At 42.5% G+C, this 21,749-nt stretch overlaps 1 protein-coding gene and 1 non-coding gene across 2 annotated transcripts in view; one reads left to right on the plus strand and one right to left on the minus strand.

Moving 5' to 3' along the window:
* Window positions 1-21,749, minus strand: part of NT5C2 (5'-nucleotidase, cytosolic II) — a 150,714-nt gene that overhangs the window by 116,497 nt on the left and 12,468 nt on the right. The window lies entirely within an intron of this gene.
* Window positions 18,815-18,921, plus strand: LOC129637139 (U6 spliceosomal RNA). The gene has a single exon (XR_008707349.1). It is a non-coding gene; the product is annotated as a U6 spliceosomal RNA (small nuclear RNA).

Genomic DNA, 21,749 nt, shown 5'->3' on the forward strand with positions numbered 1-21,749 from the left:
AAAGAACATGAGCCTCAGTAAGTCCAGACATCAGATGAATGATTCTAATTAAAAGACTGTGGATTCAAGTCCCAATCTGAGGTACACAGTTTCAGCACAACTGACTAGACTTTGTGATATCAATCCAACAAGTTGATGATAATTACACTTCATTATTGAGCATTTATTCGGGGCCAAAGTAAGCACCAATCACTTTACAAACATAATCTCAATAAACCATAATAATTTTATGAGAAAGTTGAGGCCCAGGGAGTTTTAACTAGTTCTCTTAAGGTCAAAACAACTGAACAATGGCAGAGATTCCAGTTCAATAGTTCAACTAAGTTTGAGCTGTCTACAGATGACAAGACAGGGATAGGGTCCTGCCCTTAAGAAATTTACCGTCTACCTGGAGGGACAGGACACAGGCGAGGCAACACTTACAACATGCTTTGTTAACTGTTCTAGTAAAAGTCAACAATGAAGCACAAGGAAATCACCTAACTCTGGGAAAGGTCAAAGAAGTCTTCTTAGAGGAGGAAGTATTGAAGAAATCTTAAAGGTGAACAAAAGTTTAGTGAAAAACAAAGAGGGACAGAAAGTGGGACTGGCCAGTGTAAAGAATGATGAATGTTCAGAGCTATGCAGTAATTCATAATGACTTGATAAGTACATTTGGGTGGAGCTATCACCAAGAGGTGAGACTGAGGAAGTACAGAGACTAGATCATTAAGGAGTCTGAAAGAGGGAACCCTAGCAGGATTATAAACAGATAGTGGAAGGATATAAATGCATGTGTGTAAAAGGTAATTGCAGGATATGATATCAAGAGCACAGGCAACAAAAGAAAAAACAGATAAAGTAGATTATATCAAAATTAAAAACTTTTGTGCATCAAAGTATACTCTTAACAGAGAAAAAGGACAACTCATGCAATGAGACAACAACAACAAAAAAATTCAATTCAAAAATAGGCAAAGGACTTGAACTGATTTTTCTTCAAAAAAGATACGTAAATGCCTAATAAGCATATGAAAAGATGTTCAATAATGCTAATCATTAGGGTAATTCAAACCAAAACCAAAATGAGATATCACCTCACAGTCAGTAGGATGGCTATAATTAAAAAAAAAAAAATAGAAAATGACAAGTGTTGGTGAGAAAGTGGAAAAATTGGAACACTTCTATATTTCTGGTGGGAGTGTAAAATGGTGCAGCTGCTGTGGAAAACAGTAAGGCGGTTCCTCAAAAAATTAAAAATAGAATTACCATATGGTCCAGCAATTCCACTTCTGGGTATGTACCCAAAAGAATTGAAAGCAGGATCTCAAGAGCTGTCTGTCCACTCATGTTCATAGCAACATTACTCATAATAGCTGAAAGGTAAAAGCAACCCAAGGTCCATCTAGTCAAAGCTATGGTTTTTCCAGTGGATATGTATGGATGTGAGAGTTGGACTATAAAGGAAGCCGAGTGCCAAAGAACTGATGCTTTTGAACGGTGGTGTTGGAGAAGACTTTTCAGAGTCCCTTGGACAGCAAGGAGATCCAACCAGTCCATCCTAAAGGAAATCAGTCCTGAATATTCATTGGAAGGACTGATACTGAAGCTGAAGCTCCAATACTTTGGCTACCTGATGCAAAGAACTGACTCATTAGAAAGGACCCTGATGCTGGGAAAAATTGAAGGTGGGAAGAGAAGGGAATGACAGAGGATGAGATGGTTGGATGACATCACCGACTCAATAGACATGAGTTTGAGTAAGCTCCGGGAATTGGTGATGGACAGGGAGGCCTGGCGTGCTGCAGTCCACAGGATCACAGAGTCGGACACGACTAAGTGACTGAACTGAACTGAACTGAAAAGCAACCCAAGTGATGAGTGAATAAATAAAACGTGGTATACATATGTACAAGAGACCATTATTCATCAATAAAAAGGAAAAAAATCCTGGTACATGTTACATTATGGATGAACCTTGAACCTCACTGTGTTAAGTGAAATAGCTGTGCTGTGTGCACAGTTGCCAGGCTCCTCTGTCCACGAAAGGACAAATACTGTATGAAGTACCTAGAGTAGTCATATTTATAGAGACAGAAGATAGAGTGATGGCTACCAGGAGCCAGGGGAATGGGTCAGTTCAGTTCAGTCCCTCAGTCATGTCCAAATCTTTGCAACCCCATGGACTGCAGCACGCCAGGCTTCCCTGTCCATCATCAACTCCTGGAGCTTGCTCAAACTCCAGGTGATGTCTATCGAGTCAGTGATGCCATCCAACTATCTCATCCTCTGTCATCCCCTTCACCTCCTGCCTTCAATCTTTCCCAGCATCAGGGTCTTTTCCAATGAGTCAGCTCTTCACATTAAGTGGCCAAAGTATTGGAGCTTCAGCTTCAGCATCAGTCCTTCCAGTGAATATTCAAGACCGATTTCCTTTAGGATTGACTGGTTTGATTTCTTTACTGCCCAAAGGACTCTCAAAAGTCTTTTCCAATATCACAGTTCAAAAGCATCAATTCTTCGGCACTCAGCTTTCTTTTTGGTCCACCTCTCATATCTGTACATGACTACTGGAAAAACTTTTGACTAGTCAAAAAAGCTTTGACTAGATGGACTTTGTTGGCAAAGTAATGTCTCTGCTTTTTAATATGCTGTCTAGGTTGGTCATAGCTTTTCTTCCAAAGAGCAAGTATCTTTTAATTTCATGGCTGCAGTCATGATCTGCAGTGATTTTGGAGCCCCAAAATAATAAAATCTGTCACTGTTTCCATTGTTTCCCCATCTACTTGTCATGAAGTGATGGAACCGGATGCCATGATCTTTGTTTTTAGAACGTCAAGTTTTAAGCCAGTTTTTTCACTCTTCTTTTTCACTTTCATCAAGAGGCTCTTTAGTTCCTCTTCGATTTCTGCCATAAGACTGTTGTCATCTGCATATCTGAGACTATTGATATTTCTCCCGGCAATCTTGATCCCAGCTTGTGCTTCATCCAGCCTGGCATTTCGCATGATGTACTCTGCAAATAAGTTAAATAAGCAGGGTGACAACATACAGTCTTAATGTACTCCTTTCCCAATTAGGAACCAGTCTGTTGTTCCGTTTCTAGTTCTAATTGTTGCTTCTTGACCTGCATACAGGTTTCTCAGGAGGTAGGTAAGATGGTCTGGTATTCCCATCTCTTTAAGAATTTTCTACAGTTTGCTATGATCCACATAGTCAAAGGCTTTAGAGTAGTCAATGAAGCAGAAGTAGATGCTTTTCTAGAATTATCTTGCTTTTCCTATGATCCAGTGGATGTTGGCAATTTGATCTCTGGTTCCTTTGCCTTTTCTAAAACCAGCTTGAACATCTGGAAGTGCTCAGTTCACATACTGTTGAAGCCTCACTTGGATAATTTTGAGCATTACTTTGCTAGCGTGTGAAATGAGTGCAATTGTGTGGTAGTTTGAACATTCTTTGGCATTACCTTTCTTTCGGACTAGAATGAAAACTGACCTTTTGCAGTCTTGTGGCCACTGCTGAGTTTTTCAAATTTGTTGGCATATTGAGTGCAGCACTTTCACAGCATCATCTTTTAGGATTTGAAATAGTTTAGGGGAATTCCATCACCTCTACTAGCTTTGTTCCTAGTGAGACTTCCTAAGGTCCACTTGACTAAGCACTCCAGGAAGTCTGGCTCTAGGCAAATGATCACACCATCGTGGTTATCGGGGTCATTAAAATCTCTTTTGTATAGTTCTTCTGTGTATTCTTGCCACCTCTTCTTAATATCTTCTGCTTCTGTTAGGTCCATACTGTTTCTATCTTTTATTGTGCCCATTTTTGCATGAAATGTTCCCTTGGTATCTCTAATTTTCTTGATATCTCTAGTCTTTCCCACTCTATTGTTTGCCTCTATTTCTTTGCACTGATCACTGAGGAAGGCTTTCTTATCTCTCCTTGCTGTTCTTTGGAACTCTGCATTCAGATGGGTATATCTTTCCTTTTCTCCTTTGCCTTTCACTTCTCTTTTCTCAGCTATTTGTAAGGCCTTCTCAGACAACCATTTTGCCTTTATGAATTTCTTTTTCTTGGGGATGGTTTTGATCACCACCTCCTGTACAATGTTATGAATCTCCATACATAGTTCTTCAGGCACTCTGTCTATCAGATTTAAACCCTTGAATCTATTTGTCACTTTCACTGTATAATCGTAAGGAATTTGATTTAGGTCATACCTTAATGGTCTAGTGGTGTTCCCTACTTTCTCCAATTTAAGTCTGAATTTGGCAATAAGGAGTTCATGATCTGGGCCACGGTCAGCTCCCGGTTTTGTTTTTGAGATGGATGGTGGTAGTGATTTCACAACATGAATATACTTGATGCCACTTAACCATACAGATTAAAATGGTGAATTTTATGTTATGTGGATTTTACCACAAAAAAGTTAGGACAATAGCATTAATATGGAAATGCAAAGAGGAGATCACTTAAAAAGCTAATGCCCATGGGCAAAGAATCCAGTTAAGAGCCTGCTAATGTAAGACAGTGGCAATGGAGATGCAGGGGACATACACTAGAGATCTCTAGGGGGTGAATGGCTGGATGGGGTGTCAGGAAGAATGAGGAGCTTAAAGGCTACTCCCAAAGTCCTGATATGAAGGAATGATGAACAGTGGTATCCATCACCAAGACAGGGCCCACAAAGTTGATGGGAGAGGAACAGGCTTCTGGGAAGATGCTGAGTTCAGCTTTGGACAAGCTGAATTTGAAGTACCTAAAGAATGTGTGCTGTGCTTAGTTGCTCAGTCGTGTCCGACTCTTTGCAACCCCATGGACTGTAGCCTGCAAGGCTCCTCTGTCCATGGGGATTCTCCAGGCAAGAATACTGGCGTGGGTTGCCACGCCCTCCTCCAGGGGATCTTCCCAACCCTGGGATCAAACCCAGACCTCCCAAATTGCAGGCAGATTCTTTACCATCTGAGCCACTAGGAAAGCCCACCTGGAGAATATCCAGTGGCACTATCTTAAAGAAATCAGATATACTACAAATTGATCTCAGAAGGTTTGATATTTTATGTATAATAATAGTATTATGGTTATTTTTTAAAGTTTGAATCTTTTGTAGAAAATAGGGGTGAGTGGGGCAGGGCTGGCCATGGGGGTGATGGTTCTCAGGGCTGAGTTATGGAACACAGAGATTCATTAAGCAATTCTATCTATTCTGGGAACTGATCAAAAATCACCATAATACAAAGTTTAGAAAACAACAATAAAGAGAGATGTAAAACTGTAGGGTGGAAATAAGGACATTATTTTATTATCAACAATAATAATACAAAGGACTACCACTTGGGGGGTCTCTGTGGCAGGCACCTTGCTGGGCCCTTGACATGTACTTTTCAGGAGAACTCTCATTTTACTAAAGTTCAGAGAGGTCGAGTGTCTTGCATAACAAGTAGCAAACTTTAGATTATATGAGATATAATCAGAGGGAGCAAATGCAACAGGAAGCTAAAAGGGCTAAACAAGGAAAAGTACGGACTACTGACACTTGAGAACAGGAAGAGAACCTATACCTATCACTTATAAAGAAGGTGGTGGGTAGAGTACTTTGCAAACCAAGAAGGAACAGAGATTCACAAAGAAAGGAGTGGCTCTTACTGTCAAATACCACACAAAGTGCAGGCAAGACAGCAACTAAAACTGCTCACTGTTTTTTTACAGTTAGGAGGCTGGGAGTACCTCAAGCCTTGGGCAGAACTGCCATAGTGGTGAGGCTAGAAACCAGGTTGACAGCAAGTGGGTAGCAAATCAGGCCTACTCTTTTGATAAGATATGCTGTGAAGGGAACTTGAAAAATTGGTGTGATATTGTGATTTATAATAAGAAATACATATTTGGTCTTCATGCATTTCTAGCAGAGCTTCTAAAACCCTTGGTATTTCCTAAGTGATGAAAGTGATAAAGATGTCTTTTGTTAATGAGGTAACTCTTGGACCACTCTTGAAGGATGGGGTTGGCTGCCAGGAGAATCAACCATGTTTTTAGAGGGGTGGAACTCTTCCACACTTCTGACCTCTAGGGATGGGAGAGGGGGCCAGAGATCAAATCAGTTACCAATGGCCAATGATTTAATCATTTATGCTTATATAATGAAGCCTCCATAAAACCCCAAAAGGATGGGGTTTACAGCACTTTCAAGTTGGTGAACATCTCTTTCCATGCGGCTATCTCTGAGTTATATCTTTTTAAAATAAAACAGTCTAAAAAAAGAACCTCCCTAGTGGTCCAGAGTTAAGACAGTGCTTCTACTGCAGGGGGTGCAGGTTCAATCCCTGGTCAGGAACTAAGATCCCTCATGCTAGCACAGCCAAAAAATTTTTTAAATAAATAGATAAAGATCTCAAAGAACACAAAACTAAACCGGTGATTTAATAAGTAAATGTGTCTCTGAGTTCTGTAAGCCACTCTAGCCAATTAATCAAACCCAAGGAAGGAGGGAAAGAGGAGAGCAAAAAAGTTGGCTTAAAACTCAACATTCAGAAAACTAAGATCATGGCATCTGGTCCCATCACTTCATGGCAAATATAAGGGGAAAAGTAGAAACAGTGGCAGATTTTATTTCCTTGGGCTCCAAAATCACTTTGGACAGTCCATGCAGCCATAAAATTAAAAGACGCATGCTCCTTGGAAGAAAAGCTATGACAAACACAGACAGCATATTAAAAAGCAGAGATATCACTCTGCTGACAAAGGTCCACATAGTTAAAGCTATGGTTTTTCCAGGAGTCATGTATGGATGTGAGAGTTGGACCATAAAGAAGGCTGAGCACTTTATGAATTGATACTTTTGAATTGTGGTGCTGGAGAAGACTCTTGCGAGTCTCTTGGACAGCAGGGAGATCAAACCAGTCAATCCTAATGGAAATCAACCCTAAATATTCATTGGAAGGACTGATGCTGAAGCTGAAACTCCAATACTTTGGCCACCTGATGAGAAGAACCGACTCACTGGAAAAGACCCTGAATGTGGGAAAGACTGAGAGCAGGAGGAGAAGGGGGTGACAGAGCCATCTCATCATGGTTGGGTGGCATCACCAACTCAGTGGACATGCGTTTGAGCAAACTCTGGGAGATAGTGAAGGACAGGGAAGCCTGGTGTGCTGCGTTCATGGAATCTCAAAGAGTTGGACACAACTGAGAGACTGAACAAGAACAAGGACAGAGGGGGTGTGGGAACCTCTGACTTATAGCCAATTGGTCAGAAGCACAGATCACACCTAGGATTTCAACTGGCATCTGAAGGCAGTTGGGCTGGGCTTAGAAAAGGAATGAAAGAGTCATGACATCAGAGAGAACTGGAAGTGGGGGCAGTGAGTAAGACGAAGGCAAGGAGGGGTTCCGGCCAGAGACCGACCGGCATGTTGGCATTTCTGAGCTGGAGCAGTCATGACAAGGTCCAGGGCGTGCCCGGCTGAGCTTGCAGTTGTGGCACCAGAGTTAAAAGGTCAAGAATTAGGGCATGGATGGTCCTGAGGAAGAGATATGAGGGGTAGAAGAAAGTCTGGTATGTTCCATCCTCAGAGAGATTAGGGGAAAGCAGCTCCCTGGTTTAAGACAGAATCACATTTTGAGATTTTGAAAAATAATTCTAAGTCCTAACTCACGGCTAGTCTAAACACCTCTTGCCAAAATGTAAATCTGTAGCTTCCTCAAGAGTAGACCAAATATTTAGATCCCGTAACAGACCGAAACCATGGAGCAGGAAACCTGCATGATTAACCCTGGCTCTGTCAGTTACCAAATGGGTTAAATCTACCTTTCTGAGTTAGACTGGGGCCTGCTCTCCATTATTCAGCAAACATGCCTTCTTTCTGCCAGGTCCCAGAGATTCAACAACAAATGATGTTTATGGAGCTCACAAACAAGCAGAGGAACCAATCCCGACAATGTGAAAATTCTAGGACAGAGGTAGGTTAGAAAGTGCAGTGTGGCTGTGTGAACACAAAGATAGGAACCTAGAAGGAGGAAGGAGCACAGAAGACTTAACATGAGATGAATCTTACAGAAGGAGCAGAGAGCACCAGTCTGGGAATTGCAAGAAGGGCATTCTTGGAAGAGGAACAACATGCGAAAGGGCACCAAGGCCAGCATAGTCATGAAATATAACAATCTGGCTTGGTAGAACTGCAGTTCTTAAATGGTAGTCTGCATGAGAATTGGCCTCAAGTATTCCAGCCCCTGAGAGCAATGGATTTGGTAGGGCTAGGAATCTGCATTTTTATTATTTTTTATTATTTTTTCTACATTTCAGCTCCCCATGACAATCCCTGGAGAAGGCAATGGCAAGCCACTCCAGTACTCTTGCCTAGAAAATCCCATGGATGGAGGAGCCTGGTGGGCTACAGTCCATGGGGTCACCATGAGTCGGTCGCTACTGAGCAACTTCACTTTCACTTTTCACTTTCACGAAATGGAGAAGGAAATGGCAACCCACTCCAGTGTTCTTGCCTGGAGAATCCCAGGGACGGCAGAGCCTGGTGGGCTGCTGTCTATGGGGTCACACAGAGTCAGACACGACTGAAGCGACTTAGCAGCAGCAGCATGACAATCCTTATTCTTTTATTTAAAAAAAAAAAGTCTCTTATTTAAAAATTTTTTATTTAGTATTTATTTATTTTTGACTGCCTTGGGTCTTCATTGCTGCGTGGGCATTCTCTAGTTGCAGCGAGCAGGGGCTACTCTCTAGCTGCAGTGAGCAGGCTTCTCGCTGCAGCGGCTTCCTGCTGTGGAGCACAGGCTCTAAGGTGCGTGAGCTTCAGTAGCTGTGGCACATGGCCTCCACAGCTGTGGCTCCCAGGCTTAGTTGCCCCGTGGCATGTGGGATCTTCCCAAAGCAGGGATCAAACCGTGTCCCCTGCACTGGCAGGTGGATTCTTAAATCAAACTGGACCACCAGGAAGTCCTAGAACCTGCATTTTTAAAACACATGTCCTCTATGCTTCTGAGGACAGTTCACACAGCAAAACCCTGGGGGAGAACATAGGGTAGCTGGTGGGAAGGAGTGAAGGTTAGGATAAGGCAGAAATTTTGGTCAGGACCACAGTGCTCAGGATGGGGGCTCAGTCTATAAGCAGTGAGGCACCTTTGGGGAGTGCCCTGATGACCTCTGCCCTAGAAATCCTAGTCTGGAGGTGGTACTGGCAAGAGCCTGCAGAAAAGGAGGGTTGCTGCATTCAAGCAAGACATGAAGGGTTTCTTCAAGGGAAAGTGTGTTATTTAGAGATCAAACTACAACGAGGACCTGATCCTACCACCTACTCACTAGCTGGGGGGGCAGCCAGGACACCCTTGGGCTCCTGGGAGACAAAATCTCCTCTGAGGGAACAAATAGTGACAGCCACGCTGGCCCACACAGTGCACACAGTACACAGAATCCAGGCCGGGGGGCCGCTCCCTGCGGTTCTGAGGCCTGTGCTGAGTCATCTCTCACCGGAACAAGCGTCTCAGAGACCCTGGGATCTTGCGTCACATGCTGCTGCTTGGATTCCCCTTGGTTTCCAGGCCAAGGAAGGAGAAAGAATAAACTCTAACCAAAGGTGCCCAGCCCCAACCCCTTCCCCTTCTCTCTTCACTCCTCACCCTAGAAGGGATAAACAACTGATTTCCCAGTTTCACAGTCCTCTTGGCCGCTCCTGCAGAATAAGGGCAGAGGTAAGCACCTCTCAGAACCAATCCAAGGCTGGAAGGGACTTGATGTTAACCTGGGAGGGGGCCTCACGGAGGGGGCCAGGCTGGCTAACCTGAAGCCCGCATCACCACCCAGTTCTGGCTCCAGGGGAGGGGCACTCACCACACCAGACTGCCTGGTAACTTCCTGGTCGACTGACACAAGGGTGACCTCGCACAAAACTACACCCTTTCCTGGGCTTTGGCTTCCTCTGTAAAATGATAGAGCTGGACTCAAAGAAACTTATCCAGTCCTGCCATTCCTGGACTGCCTGGGCTAAAGTGATTGGGGCCGAATATCCTCCTTCGAACATGCCCAGGAGCTTCACTGGTGGCTCAGATGGTGAGGAGTCTGCCTGCAATGCAGGAGACCCAGGTTCAAACCCTGGGTCAGGAAGATGCCCTGAATAAGGAAATGGCAACCCACTACAGTATGCTTGCCTGGAGAATCCCATGGACAGAAAAGCCTGGCTAGCCCCAGTTCATTGGGTTGCAGAGTCGGACACGACTGAGCAACTAACATTTCATTCAAGGTGCCCAGGAGGGCCAGGAGCTATTTCAGGTACTATCAAGACACAAAGATCCATTTATTTATTATTTTCTGAACACTCTGCTATGTGCAAATAACCAGTCAATCCTAAAGGAAATCAGTCTTGAATATTCATTGGAAGGACTGATGCTGAAGCTGAAACTCCAATGTTTTGGCCACTTGGTGCAAAGAACTGACTCACTGGAAAAGACCCTGATGCAGGGAAAGATTGAAGGCAGGAGGAGAACACTAGAGAGGATGAGATAGTTGGATGGCATCACCAACTCAATGGACATGAGTTTGAGCAAGCTCCAGGAGTTAGTGATGGACAGTGAAGTCCAACGTGCTGCAGTCCATGGGGTCTCAAAGAGTCAGACATGACTGAGTGACTGAACTGAACTGAACTGCTACGTGCAAATATAAGAACAGCCGTTGTTTTCAAGTGCTTTCTATGTACCAGCATTATGCTAAGCATTTTACACTTATTTGCCCATCACAACAACCCAACAAAGTGGGAACTATTATTATATTTCATAAATGAAAAAAATTGAGGCTCAGAGAGACTAAGTATCTTGTCTAAGAACATTCAGCTGGTAAAACAGCAGAACGCACATCAGCTCCAGGTTGGTGAGCTTCAAAGACCAGGGTCTTTCCATTCCATCACACTTTACAATGCTGGTCACCAAGGATTAATTTGTTGTTGTTGCTGTTGTTTAGTTGCTAAGTTGTGGACTCTTATGACCCCATGGACTGTAGCACACCAGGTTCCTCTGTCCATGGGATTTCCCAGGTAAGAATATTGGAGTGGGTTGCCATTTCCTTTCCCAGGGGAATATTCTCGACCCAGGGATCAAATCCGTGGCTCCTGCATTGGCAGGTGGATTCTTTACCACTGAGCCACCTGGGAAGCCCTAAGGATTAGTTAGATGCAGATCTTGGCCTGTACTGAAGTGGATGCAGGGGAGAGAAAGAGGAAGGACAGATCAAGTGATTATTGAAATTATTTTATTTTATTTTCTGGCAGCACCTCAAGGCTTATGGGATCCTAGTTACCCAACCAGAGATCAAACCCATGCCGTTGGCAATTAAAGCATGGAGTCCTAACCAGTGGACCACCAGGGAATTCCTGACATTATTTACTAAATGAGAATAAGAACAGTACCTACCTCAACTGGTGGTTGTTAGAATTAAATGATTAATACATTTATAAGTGCTTTAAAAAGACAGCTACTAATATATACCATTAACTATTGTTATTAATGAATGTTTTATATATATAGATATATAGTAAATTGCCATTTTAAAATGTGGCAATGTATATGTACCATAAAATTTACCGTTTTAATCATTTGTAAGTGAACAGTTCGGTGGCATTAAACACAAACATTGTTGTGCAACCGTCACCACTCTATCTCCGGAACTTTTTCATCTTCTCTAACTGAAATTCTGCCATTGGTCTTTAAATAATTATTAATGCAACTCATTATGATGCTAAATATTTGCATGCTCCTATCCACTTGACCGGAGAAGGCAATGGCACCCCACTCCAGTACTCTTGCCTGGAAAATCCGGTGGACGGAGGAGCCTGGTAGGCTGCAGTCCATGGGGTCGCTAGGAGTTGGACACGACTGAGCGACTTCGCTTTCACTTTTCACTTTCAAGCATTGGAGATGGAAATGGCAACCCACTCCAGTGTTCTTGCCTGGAGAATCCCAGGGACGGGGGAACCTGGTGAGTGCCGTCTATGGGGTCGCACAGAGTCGGACACGACTAAAGCAACTTAGCAGCAGCAGCAGCAGCATCCCCTTGACAAAATGCTATAGGCTGCAGAGCAGGGCACGGGGTTGGAGATCATAGCCCTGGGTTCAAATTCAGATTCCTTCAAAGTCTATTTGAACTTTAAAATTCTCAACATCTCTTTCTCCACGAGGATGAGACTAATACACGGAGACCACACAAGGTTGTGATTAGTACTGAATGAGATCACTGAGGAAAAAGCACATCGCAACAGCCATACAAAGAGCTCCACCCCTTTGATTGGTGGATGGATTCTTTTAAGCCCCCAGCTCAGCACCTGGCACAAAAAAGGAACTCAGAAATCTACACCAACCGGAGAAGCTCGAAGCTGTTGGGCCATACTGACCCCTGGTGGTAGCCCAAAACTGTGCACCATGGCTGGCCTCCCAGGTACACTTAGGGGCTAACTGGGGAATGGCTCCTGGAGGAGGGCATGGCTACCCACTCCAGTATTCTTGCCTGTAGAATCCCATGGACAGAGGAACTTGGCGGGCTACAGCCCATAGGGCCGCACAGAGTTGAACACGACTGAAGCCACTTAGCACGCACAAATGGATAAGACCACGGGCCAGCTGGGAACAAGAGGGAAACCAAAGGTCACTGCTTTTCCTTCTCACCTGATTCTCTCATTGACCCAGGACGTTCTCCAAGCTCAACCCTATGTTCCAAATGGGCCAGTCTCCTTTCTGTACTCTTGACTTTCTCTTACCACTTTTACTCCTGTTGGAACACACCCCCAACAACACTCTGGGGACTCCATCAAAGATTCAGAACACTCTGAATCTCCATCAGACCTGCTCCCATCCACCTGATTCAGAAGGCTGCCCTGGAGCATTCCAGCCAGGGTCTCCTTCACTCCTTTTTTAACCTCTACAGAACTCACAGCCCGTACTTAACTATGTGCTGTGTATATTTCTCTCCCAGGTTTGCTTCCTTGATATAATTTCCTTGTTTTCTTACAGTTTCCCAGGGTCTACAGAGCAAGAACTGAAGTGACAGACAGGGCTCCTTAAAAGTCATACTTTTTGTTTTTGAAGTATAGTTGATTTACAGTAGTAGTTTCAGGTATCAGATCAGATCAGTCACTCAGTCGTGTCCGACTCTTTGCGACCCCATGAATCGCAGCACGCCAGGCCTCCCTGTCCATCACCAACTCCCGGAGTTCACCGAGACTCACGTCCATCGAGTCAGTGATGCCATCCAGCCATCTCATCCTCTGTCGTCCCCTTCTCCTCCTGCCCCCCAATGTAATTCAAAATTTTTATAGATTATACTCCATGTAAGGTTATAAAATATTGGCTATATATATCCTTGTATGTTATTCATTTTATACATAGTACTTTGTACCTCTTAAGCCCTTACCCCTATCTTGCCCTCACCTCCCCACAGATAACCACTAGTTTTTCCCTATATTTGTGAGTCTGTTTCTGTTTTATTATATTCGTTCATTTGTTCTATTCTTTAGATTTCACACAGAAGTTAAAACATACAGTATTTGTTTTTCTCTGTCTGCCTTGTCTTATAACACTCTCCGGGTCCATCTATGCTCTTGTGAATGGCAAAATTTCATTCTTTTTTATGGCTGAGTAGTATTCCTCTCTGTGTGTGTGTGTGTGTGTGTGTGTGTGTGTGTGTGAGAGAGAGACAGAGACATGTTTATCCATTCATCTGTTGGTGGACACTGAGGTTGCCTCAGTATCTTGGCTATTGTAAATGATGCTGCTGTGAATATTGGGGGGCATGTATTTTTCAGATGAGTGTTTTTCAGTTTGGGGAGATATATATATATAAGATGTCACACACAAAGGGATACTACTTAGCCATAAAAAAGAATGAAGGCCTATATATGTATATCTAGGGCTTCCCAGGTGGTTCAAGTGGTGAAGAATCCAGTTGCCAATGCAGGAGACACAGGAGACATGGGTTCAATCCCTGGGTGGGAAGATCCCCTGGAGGAGGTAATGGCAACCTACCCCCTACCCTAATATTTTTGCCTGGGAAATCTGATGGGTTACAGTCCATGGGGTCACAGAGTCAGACACGACTGAGCACACACTCTTCATATATATATATATATATATTCACACCCAGGAGTGGTATTGCTGGATCACTAGTAGTTCTATTTTTAGTCTTTTGAGAAACCTTTATACTGTTCTCCATAGTGGCTGCACCAATTTACACTCCCACCAAGTGTGATGAGGGTTCCCTTTTCTCCACATACTCACCAACATTTCTTATTTATTGTCTTTTTGATGATAGCCTTCCTGGCAGGTGTGAGGTGATAGCTCTTTGCGGTTTTGATCTGCATTTCTCTGAGGATTAGCAATGTTGAGCATCAAAAATGACACATTTTTGAATTCAAAATATGAGCCAAGTGCAGCGTTTTGGGTACTTTTAAAACATGCCAATCCTCTTAATAATTCTAATGGAACTCTAGTGCAAATTACATATTATTTCAACTTATAGATAACAAAACTGAGCCTCAGAAACGTTGTGACTTTCCCAAAGTCATAGCTAGTAAGTGGTTTGAACCTGTGTGTGCCTGCTTACAAATCCACAGAGTACACTTTCTCTCCCCTGCCCACTGCTCTCAGTTGTTAGCAGCTGCCTGTAATAGTGACTTGGGAAAGAATTCAAAACACCTGTGCTTGGAGGGTTGCATGATGGGTTTGATTAGCAATGTCTGCGGTGAGTGAGGAAGGTGAATGGAGATGCATGCGCCTTGCACTTGCCATCCTTCCATCATCCCATGCAGGATGGGCCCATGTGAGGATACTCCACATTGTTGTGAACATGGTTTCCAGAAGGCAGAATATGTTGAATAAGCATGAGCTTTAAAGGAAGATTGACCTGTATTAAAACTAACCTCCATCAATTTTTGGAACTTTGAAATGTTGCTTGGCCCTTTCTTTAAGCCTTAGATTTCATATATGTGAATGTGTATAGTAATCCCTGGGTTGTTATAAGGGCTTAATGGTATTAATTTTGCAAACACCCTAGGTATGGCGTCTGGAACAAAGTAAGTGTTCATCCGGTGTTACCTCCCTCTCTCTTCCTATTAGAAACAGAGAGCCCGATTCCTCTCAGGCAGTAGTTTGGAGGGTATTATCCTTCCTGTTGTTCGGTCGCTAAGTCATCGTGTCCGACTCTTGGTGAGTCTGCAGCATGTCAGGCCTCCCTGTCCCTCACTCTCTTTCCTAGGAAATAATAATTGTATGTCAATACTATCACAAAATAAAAGCTTTAACATGATAAAACCATCTGATATCAGTAGCCCCCAAATGTGATGTGCCAGGAAGGACACAACATTGTCTATGTAGTACTCCTGCCAAAAGCGTCTAACCTGAATCTAAACACAAGGTAAGAATCTGACAAAGACAAAGCAACCGGCCTGGTGCTTCAACAAGATCAGTGTTTAAAACAACAACAAAAACCCTGTTCTAGATTAAAGAAAATAGAAGAGATATATAAACCAAATGCAGCCTTGTATCAATGTTAAATTTCCCAAGGGTGATGATTATGCTGCAGCTACGTAGGAGAACATCCATTTTCTTGGGAGACACTTGCTGAAGTATTTTGGAGTGAAGTGTCATGACGCCTACAACTAACTCAGTGGTTTAGGGAAAGCTGTATGTGTGTATATGCATCTGTATACAGAGTTAGAGCGAATGTGGCAAAACGGTAATTCAGTCTAAGGAAAGGGAACGCAGCGTTCATTGTGTCACTCATAGCTTTTCTGAAGATTTGAAATATTTCAAAATAAGAAGTCAGGAATAAGATATATATTCTAGTTAGCAAAGTTTTAAAACTCTCATGCTTCATGTTGGTGAGAGTATAGTAAAATAAACACACTAATAAATGCCAAAAGATAAACTGACACAACCATTTCAGAAAACAACTTTGCAATGCATGTCTGTGGACTTTAAAACAGTGATTCTGTTTCTGGCAGCTTGCCTTAAGTAAACAACGGAAGAAGAATATAACGGAAAAAAGTCATCACTGCGATGTTTTCTCCAGTGGTAAAAACTGAAGGGAAAAAACCTAAATGTCCAGCTATTGAGGAATGACTAAGTAAACTACACCAACTTGATGGGCTATAAGGTGGCTATTAAAATTGAAAATTATGAATAATAATTCTTAAAATATTTGAAGGCTGTATAGCAACATGAGAAATAGGAAGTATAAGTTAAATCTTTTAAAAAGCAAAAGAATTAGCACAAAGAAGTGGGAAGAAAAAATAAGCCTTTTTTCTTTTCACAAGGCTGGGTAGAAGTTCAGTTTGAGACATTTCTCTAAGAGCCCTGGGAGTTCCCTGGTGGCCTAGCAGTTAGGATTCTGGGCTTTCACTGCTGTGGCCTGGGTTCAATCCTTGGTCAAGAAACAGATCCCACAAGCCATGCATCACAGCCAAAAAAAAAAAGCCCCAATTCTTAGAGAATCTTTGAAGGAGTAGTTACAATCTATCTACAATATATCTATGACTTTAAAGCTGTTTTTATGAGAGAGGGAATACATCATTCTAAATGAGGAAACAAAGGAGGGAAAAAGCCTTTGAATTGGGGCCTGACACTGCCTGCATATCTGGGACTTTAAATGCACCAAATCATTAATCATGAGATCCTAGAGCAAGAATAATCCATCCTAATTATAATAATTTTTTAAAAATGAATGTATTTGAGCAATAGAAATGATGGACCATTAAACATTCATTACAGACCACTCAGCATGTGTCCCTGGTGCTCAGTTAGTAAAGAATCCGCCTGCCAGTGCAGGAGAAGCGGGTTCCATCCCTGGGTCAGGAAGATCCCCTGGAGAAGGAAATGGCTACCAATTCCAGTATTCTCACCTAGAGAATCCCATGGGCAGAGGAGCCTGGCGGGCTACAGTCCATGGGGTTGTAAAAGAGCTAGACATGACTTAGCGACTAAACCATGACATCAGCATGTGTCCACCTAGGGGAATGAGAGGAAGTAATGAGGATGAAAAGGTTGAGAAGCAAACTGTCTCAAATGATGAGAAAATCACACATCTGTGGGGAGTGGGGAGGGGGCATGGTCACATTTTACAAGATACTAAGATACACAGGAGCAGTCCTCTTTGAAGGATAAGGGACCTTCTAGTTACCTTAAAATTCTGGTTTTCCATTATCCTAACCCTGCTCTCCAAAGAAACAAAGAAAGAAAGAAAGACAGACAGAAATAGTGACAAAAGACATAAAGCAATCTTGTCTCAGAAGCCCAGCTTGAATTTATGTAACCAGCAAGACCAGAATCACCAGCCTAGAAGACACATAAAGTCACATCTCTTCTACTTTTCAAAAGAAACCGAGCTTGATCACCCACATGCCAGATGAACAGAAAGCCCAATAGCCCTTTCTCCCCTTGAGTTATCGTGTATCCCTGGTTTTATACAAACCAAAGGGGGCAGTGTTGTTCTAAGTGATTTAAGGACAGAGAATGGAAGAAATATTTCCACTCACCAGACAACCTGATTAGGGGAGCAGCTGCCTCTATCACTGTTACATGTGTGGTTGATGAAAACCCTTCATGCACAGCCCGACACATGCCTGCCTCTTGCTGCTGCAGGGAGCTCACTGCTCTGCATCTCTGTGGTGCTCTGTGCTAGGCTCCCAAGGTCACTCTCACATACTGAAGTGTGTATCCGCCTCCCCTCTCAATGCATGTGTTAAAAGTCCTAACCCCCAGTACCTTATATGTGTAGTATCTCTGTATCATTATATAATGTCCTTCTTTGTCTCTTATAACAATTTTTGTCTTAAAGGCTATTTTGTATGATGTTAGGATAGCCATTCCAGCTCCCTTTTAATTACTATTAGCATGGAATATCTTTCCCATTCTTTTACTTTCTACCTAGTCCTGTCTTTGAATCTAAAGTGAGTCTCTTTTAGATAGCATATAGTTGAATAATATTTTTCAGAAATCCACTATAGCATTCTCTGCCTTTTAATTGGAATGTTCAATCCAGTTACATTTAATGTAATTGATCATAAAATAGGAATTTTATCTGTTTTTTATATGTTGTATATCTTTTCTGTTCCTCTTATTTTTCCACTACTGTCTTCTGTGTTGATTAGCTATGCTCTAGGGTACCATTTTAATTCTCTTGTTTACTATTTTTTTTAGTTAATTTCTTTTTGTCCTTGGACTATGAACAACATACAGTTGGACAGTTATAACTGAAATTACAATGAATTTCTTAACTATAACAATTTGGTTCTGATTAATGCCAAGTAGTTTCACTATTATACAAAAAATTTACCCCCATATACCTCTGTTCCCTCTCCCCTTCTTTGTACTATTATGTTATTATCATACATTTTAATACATTGTGTGCCCATCAATGCAAATTTATTATTATTGCTTTATATAGTTATCTTTTAAATAAGAGGAGAAAACAAAGAGTTGCAATAAGTGCATTTATACTGTCTTTTGTATCTACCTATGGAGTTACCTTAAATGGTATTCTTTATTTTTTCATGTGGTTTCAAATTAAGACATATCCTTTAAGCCAGTCCTTCAGGGAGCCATCTAATAGTTCAAAACAATCACTATTTCTTGTAAATAAAATCCACTCTGTTCCCTTTGTCCCCAGCACCCATACGGGGAATGCAGCTATTTTCTTCAAGGCTACTTCCAACCCTGGATGGGACTAGGATAAGTTAAAACATCACAAAGCCTTGCTATTCTCACTGAAATACAGTTGGTGTTCCTTGAAAGCATTCCCCTGGTTGTTGGAGGCTTTTAGTTAGTGGCCAGTGTTCTGAAAAAGTTGACCCTAGTGCTTGCTTCGGCAGCACATACACTAAAATTGGAATGATACAGAGAAGATTAGCATGGCCCCTGCGCAAGGATGACACACAAATTCGTGAAGCGTTCCATATTTTTAGCCTATTATACAGAGTGAAGTAAGCCAGAAAGAAAAACACCAATACAGTATACTAAAGCATATATATGGAATTTAGAAAGATGGTAACAATAGCCCTGTATACAAGACAGCAAAAGAGACACTGATGTATAGAACAGTCTTTTGGACTCTGTGGGAGAGGGAGAGGGTGGGATAATTTGGGAGAATGGCATTGAAACATGTATAATAGCATTTATATGAAACGAGTCACCAGTCCAGGTTCGATGCATGATACTGGATGCTTGGGGCTGGTGCACTGGGACGACCCAGAGGGATGGCATGGGGAGGGAGGTGGGAGGAGGGTTCAGGATGGGGAACACATGTATACCTGTGGCGGATTCATTTTGATATATGGCAAAACCAATACAATATTGTAAAGTTAAAAAATAAAATTAAAAAAAAATAAAATAAAATATAAATTAAAAAAAAAAAAAGTTGACCCTGACAGTTTTTGTTGCATTTTTTGTTACTATAATGAAGGGATCAACTTTTGGTGTTCCTTCCTTTGTTGCTCCACTGACATCACTTCAATATGACATTACGAGCAATGTTAACCTTAATCAGCTGGTTAAGGCGGTATCTGCTGGGTTTCTCCATTGCAAAGGTACTATTTTTTCCTTTCTATGTGCTATTCCAGGGAGTCTCCCCAGTGGTTCAGTGGTAAAGAATCCAACCAGCAATGCAGGAGACGCAGGTTCAGCCCTTGGATTGGGAAGCTCCCCATGAAGGAGGGAAGAGCAACCCACTCCAGTATTCTTGCTGGGAAAATCCCATGGTCAGAGGAGTGTGGCAGGCTATAGTCTGTGGGGTCACAAACAGTCTGATCATGTATGCATCCATGCTATTCAGCAAATCCAGGAAGGCCAAATCCAGCCCACTGCTTGTTTCTTGTAAATAAAGTTTTATTGGTACAAAGTCACACTCATTATTTTACATATTATCTGTGGCGGCTTTCATGCTACAACAGCAGAGGTGAATTGCTGTGAAAGAGACTTTGGCTCACAGAGACTAATAGAGTTCCTACTTGGTTCCTGGCTGGCTCTTCTTGCTCTGTTAGAAGCATATCACTAATTCTAGCCCACATATAAGGGGAGAGAAATTAAGCTTTACCTGTGGATGGAGGAGTCTCCAAGCATTTGTGGATATATGTTAAAAATAAAGCTAATTAAATATTTGGGAGTCGATACTTTAAGGCCATGCAAATATCAGGTTTCTCCTTAAACTTTTGCTCACTAATATAACCTTCATTAGTAGATCTTAGCTTAGCAATTATTCCTGTGGTGCTCTAAACGTGATTTGCTGGTTCTCTCATTCCTTTCACATGTATTAATTAGAATTCTTCTATAAGGGAGATTTCTTCTTTCTTCCTTCTTCCCCACTGTTTATTTATTCAACCTTTTAATTACATCGGTATGGGCTCACAGATATTAATTTTAGTCTCCGGGTCATAATCCCAGATAGTCATAATTTACCTCACGGCACAGGAGCCGAGGTACTTTCTCTCGTTGGTTCGACATTAGAAGCCTAAATTTGCAACTGAGTCACTTGATCTCTCCTTTTTTATCATCAGCAGAATAAAAATTTGATAGCCACTTCACAGGATTCTCGTGAAAATGCTGTTTGAACTAGGAGGTAGGATATAAATGTTAAGATTCTGTGGTAATGTACTTCCTCTACGCTCATTTTCTTCGTCACGTCCCTTCTCCCCCTCTTTCCTTCCCCCTTTCCAATTCCTCCTTTCTCCCCCTCTCCCTGTGTGTTGCGCCCACTAGGGGTCCCCTGTGGCACTGGGGGTGAAGCCAGCGGGGTCTGAGTCACAGCATTTCTTTGAGGGAGGGCTGTACCAGGGCCAGCCCTAATAACCAGTATTCCTTTGCTGAGTCCCCAGGAAGCCACTTCAAGGACTCCTTTTCTCTTCTAAGCAGACGTCTTCCTGTACACATGTCCCCCACACCACTCATCCTCTGGAGGGCAGGGACCTTGCCTTACATCTTTTGTTACTTCCTCACCTCCCTTACTGCACAAAGCCTTTCAGACAGTCTTTAATCGACCTTGGATGCAGATTTTATCACACCCCTATTCAGCACGTTTCCGCTGTGCACAACACAGTCATGCCATGGCCAAACACCATCACTGAAATTCATCGGGGGGTTTCTATCACTTTCTTAAAGTTTCATTCCTAGTTTGAAGATATTTGATGTTCCATGTCAACAGTCATTAACTGTGTGGGAGGCTATACACTGAGTCAGACATGCATGGTTCTGAAAGTCAAGGAGCCCACAGTACACTTGGGACGAAAGAGCTCTGCACAAATAACCAACCACAGATTATCAAGGACTTCAAATGTCAGACATCACACGGATTTTGTTCAGTAGGCAATGGGCAGCTTGTTAAGACTTTTGAGGAAGAAGAGGACATAATCTACACTGAGAAACTGGGAAGGCTGAAATTCATGAGCCTGGTGACACGGAGAGCAATTAGAAAGCTTTTGGAATGAATCAAGTGAGAGAAATAAAATACCTCAATGGCGGTAAGAATGGAAAGAAATGGACAGAAACCTCATACAGGAAAAGTCAACGTGACATGGCCAGCTAACAATCAGAGAATCTTAGAAGGTGACCTTTGAGACTACATGGGGCAAGTCTCATGTTTCCGAAGAGGAAGATGAGGACTGAAGATCCTGTTACAAGCTCACATTGTTGGTCAGTGACTGTACCAGTAAGGAAGACCCTAGACTATGTTGCAGTAACAATCATACTCCAGTCTCCAGGGCCTAACCCATAGAGGTTTATTTCTTACTCACAAAAGG

The sequence above is a fragment of the Bubalus kerabau genome, chromosome 22 (genome assembly GCF_029407905.1).
Source record: "Bubalus kerabau isolate K-KA32 ecotype Philippines breed swamp buffalo chromosome 22, PCC_UOA_SB_1v2, whole genome shotgun sequence".
NCBI classification, from domain to species: domain Eukaryota; kingdom Metazoa; phylum Chordata; class Mammalia; order Artiodactyla; family Bovidae; genus Bubalus; species Bubalus kerabau.